This window comes from Mandrillus leucophaeus, unplaced genomic scaffold (assembly GCF_000951045.1).
Source record: "Mandrillus leucophaeus isolate KB7577 unplaced genomic scaffold, Mleu.le_1.0 Scaffold380, whole genome shotgun sequence".
In the NCBI taxonomy this organism is placed as follows: Eukaryota; Metazoa; Chordata; class Mammalia; order Primates; family Cercopithecidae; genus Mandrillus; species Mandrillus leucophaeus.
This window is the reverse complement of record NW_012104032.1, coordinates 451,192-455,309: the sequence shown is the minus strand read 5'-3', so window position 1 is coordinate 455,309 and position 4,118 is coordinate 451,192.

The following is a 4,118-nucleotide window of genomic DNA, read 5'->3' as shown; positions in this document are numbered from 1 at the left end:
CTGAGAAGAATGAGGAGTGATGCACCAGCCACCTGTGTGGACTGACAACCTGGGGCAGGATGGGAGAATGCCAGAGGATAGATGGGCAAAGGACTGGCCATTTTCCTAGCCTCTTTCCATCCTCCTTAGAACTTCAGCACAACTCTGAAGTAAAGTGTACTTGTGGGAGAACCCAGAATTGCCTGAGATTTAATTTCTGTCATCAGGCTAATGGAGCACCTAGGGACATTAAGCTGAGTTTAAAAAATATCCAGAAAGTTAAATTTGTTGTACATGTGAGTTTCTGAACCCAGATTTGTATTTGCTTTACCTGGCATCAGGCAGTGTTACAACTCAATAAATTTATATAAAATGTAAAAAGGGGTATCAAATTTCCATAAATAAACTTTGCAATATAAACATAATTTATGTTATTAATTATTCATGAGTAAAAATGTGGAAAACATTCTGCTGCTCTGAGAGCTGGTGTGTCTTGGTCAATTACTTGATATAGTGGAAAAGACTTTGACCTTAGAGTCAGATAAATATGGATGTGTATACTGGCTCTGCAATCTGCTGGCTGGGTCACCCTTTCTCTCAGAACCTCATTTTACTCACAAAATAGGTGCTTAATATAGTCAGTTTCCTTCCTTTACCTTCTATTTTGTCCCATGATAGCTCTGATAGTCTCACCTGTAGATCTGCCATTACTATTAACATCAAATAGAATTTTTATTGATTATATCAATTACATAAATTATGTTAAATTATTATTTTTTCACCATTTTATTTTAAATTCATTGTTAATTATACGTACTATTCTTTTTTTCTTTTTTTTTTGAGACAGGGTCTTGCTCTGTCATGCAGGCTGGAGTGCAATGGTGTGATCTCAGCTCATTGCAGCCTCAACCTTGTGGGCTCCAGTGATCCTCCCACCTCAGCCTCCCAAATAGCTGGGATTACAGGTGCATGCACCTACACCCATCTAATTTTTTTTTTTTTTTTTGGTAGAGACAGGGTTTTGTCATGTTGCCCAGGCCGGTCTCAAACTCCTGACCTCAAGCAATCTGCTCACTGTGACTTCTCAGAGTACTGGGATTACAGGTGGTTATATCTACTATTCCGAAATAATATGTTTATACTACTGTTTCTTGATTTATCTACTTTAAGCAATTTGATTTATCTACTTTCAATAACAGGTGAGGAATTTTGCTCACTTACAGTAATCCTCTCCATAGGGCTACTTACATATCTCAGGACATGGCAGCTGGCTTCCTTCAGAGCGAGTGATCTGAGAGACAGCAAGTTGGAAGGTGCAATGACTTTTACGACCTAACTTTGAAATGCACACACCATCATATCCTCAATATCCTGTTGGTTGTATGAGTCAGCCCCATTCAGTGTGAAAGGGATTACTCAAGGGCGTGAATACCAGGCAAGATTGTACCAGAGAACTATAAAGCTGTTGGGATGGTCTGAATACATGGTCTGACTGTAGTCTACTTGCTGATCTCTTAAAAAAAACCAGCTCCTGGATTCATTGATTTTTTGAAGGGTTTTTCATGTCTCTAGCTCCTTCAGTTTTGCTGTGATCTTAGTTATTTCTTGTCTTCTGCTAGATTTTGAATTTGTTTGCTGTTGCTTCTCTAGTTCTTTTAACTTTGATGTTAGGGTGTCAATTTTAGATCTTTTCTGCTTTCTCTTGTGGTCATTTAGTGCTATAAATTTCCCTCTACACACTGCTTTAAATGTGTCCCAGAGCTTCTGGTACATTGTGTCTTTGTTCTCATTGGTTTCAAAGAACATCGTTCTTTCTGCCTTCATTTCGTTATTTACCCAGTAATCATTCAGGAGCAGGTTGTTCAGTTTCCATGTAGTTGTGCGGTTTTGAGTGGAGTGAGGTTCTTAATCCTGAGTTCTGATTTGATTGCCCTGTGGTCTGAGAGACAGTTTGTTGTGATTTCTGTTCTTTTACATTTGCTGAGGAGTGTTTTACTTCCAATTATGTGGTCAATTTTAGAATAAGTGCAATGAGGTGCTGAGCAGAATGTATATTCTGTTGATTTGGGGTGGAGAGTTCTACAGATGTCTAATAGGTCCGCTTGGTCCAGAGTTGAGTTCAAGTCCTGAATATCCTTGTTAATTTTCTGTCTCGTTAACCTGTCTAATATTGACAGTAGGGTGTTAAAGTCTCCTGCTATTATTGTGTGGGAGTCTAAGTCTCTTTTTAGGTCTCTAAGGACTTGCTTTATGAATCTGGGTGCTTCTGTGTTGGGTGCATATATATTTAGGATAGTTAGCTCTTCTTGCTGCATTGATCCCTTTACCATTATGTAATGCCGTTCTTTGTTTCTTTTGATCTTTGTTGGTTTAAAGTCTGTTTTATCAGAGATTAGGATTGCAACTCCTGCTTTTTTTTGCTCTCCATTTGCTTGGTAAATATTCCTCCATCCCTTTATTTTGAGCCTATGTGTATCGTTGCACATGAGATGGGTCTCCTGAATACAGCACACTGATGGGTCTTGGCTGTTTATCCAATTTGCCAGTCTGTGTCTTTTAACTGGGGCATTTAGCCCATTTACATTTAAGGTTAATATTGTTGTGTGTGAATTTGATCCTGTCATTATGAGGCTAACTGGTTGTTTTGCCCATTAGTTGATGCAGTTTCTTCATCGTGCCAATGGTCTTTACAATTTAGTATATTTTTGCAGTGGCTGGTACCAGTTGTTCCTTTCCATGTTGGGTGCTTCCTTCAGGAGCTCTTGTAAGGCAGGCCTGGTGGTGACAAAATCTCTCAGCATTTGCTTGTCTGTAAAGGATTTTGTTTCTCCTTCGTTTTTGAAGCTTAGTTTGGCTGGATATGAAATTCTGGGTTAAAAATTCTTTTCTTTAAGAATGTTGAATATTGGCCCCCACTCTCTTCTGACTTGTAGGGTTTCTGCAGAGAGATCTGCTGTTAGTCTGATGGGCTTCCCTTTGTGGGTAACCCGACCTTTCTCTCTGGCTGCCCTTAACATTTTTTCCTTCATTTCAACCTTGGCAAATGTGAGAATTATGTGTCTTGGAGTTGCTCTTCTTCAACCTTGGCAAATGTGAGAATTATGTGTCTTGGAGTTGCTCTTGGAGTTGCCCCTCTTCGACCCAGAGGGGCAACTGCTAGATGCCAGCCAGAACTCTCCAGTATGAGGTGTCTCTTGGTCCCTACTGGGAAGTGTCTCCCAGTCAGGATGCACGGGGGTCAGAGACCCACTTGAGGAGGCAGTCTAACCCTTAGCAGAGCTTGAATGCTATGCTTGGAGGTCCACTGCTTTCTTCAGAGCTGTCAGGCAGGGACGTTTAAGTCTGCTGAAGCTGTGCCCACAGCTGCCCCTTTTCCCAAGTGCTCTGACCCAAGGGAGATGGGGGTTTTATCTATAAGTCCCTGACTGGGGCTGCTACCTTCTTTTTCAGAGCTGCCCTACCCAGAGAAAGGAAATCTACCAGTCTGGCCACAGCGGCCTTGCTGAGCTGCAGTGGGCTCCGCCCAATTCGAACTTCCCAGTGGCTTTCTTTACACTGTGAATGTAAAACCACCTACTGAAGCCTCAGCAATGGTGGACGCCCCTCCCCTGACCAACCTCGAGTGTCCCAGGTCATCTCACACTGCTTCTGTGTTGGCAGTGAGAATTTCAAGCCAGTGGATCTTAGTTTGCTGGGCTCCATGGTGGTGGGACTCACCGAGCTATACCACTTGACTCCCTGGCTTCAGCACCCCTTTCCAGGGGAGTGAATGGTTCTGTCTCGCTGGCGTTCCAGGCACCACTGGGGTATGGAAAAAAAGGTCTCCTGCAGCTAGTTTGGTGTCTGCCCAAATGGCTGCCCAGTTTTGTGCTTGAAACCCAGGGCCCTGGTGGGGTAGGCACCAGAGGGAATCTCCTGGTTTGTGGGTTACAAAAACCACGGGACAAACGCAGTATTCTTCTTTTTTCTTTTGTCTCCTCTGACTGTGTATTTTCAAATATTATAATAGCTTGTCTTCAAGTTCAGTCATTCTGTCTTCTGCTTGATAATTCTGCTATTAAAAGACTCAGAAACATTCTTCAGTATGCCAATTGCATTTTTCAACTCCAGAATTTCTGCTTGATTCTTTTTTTTTTTTT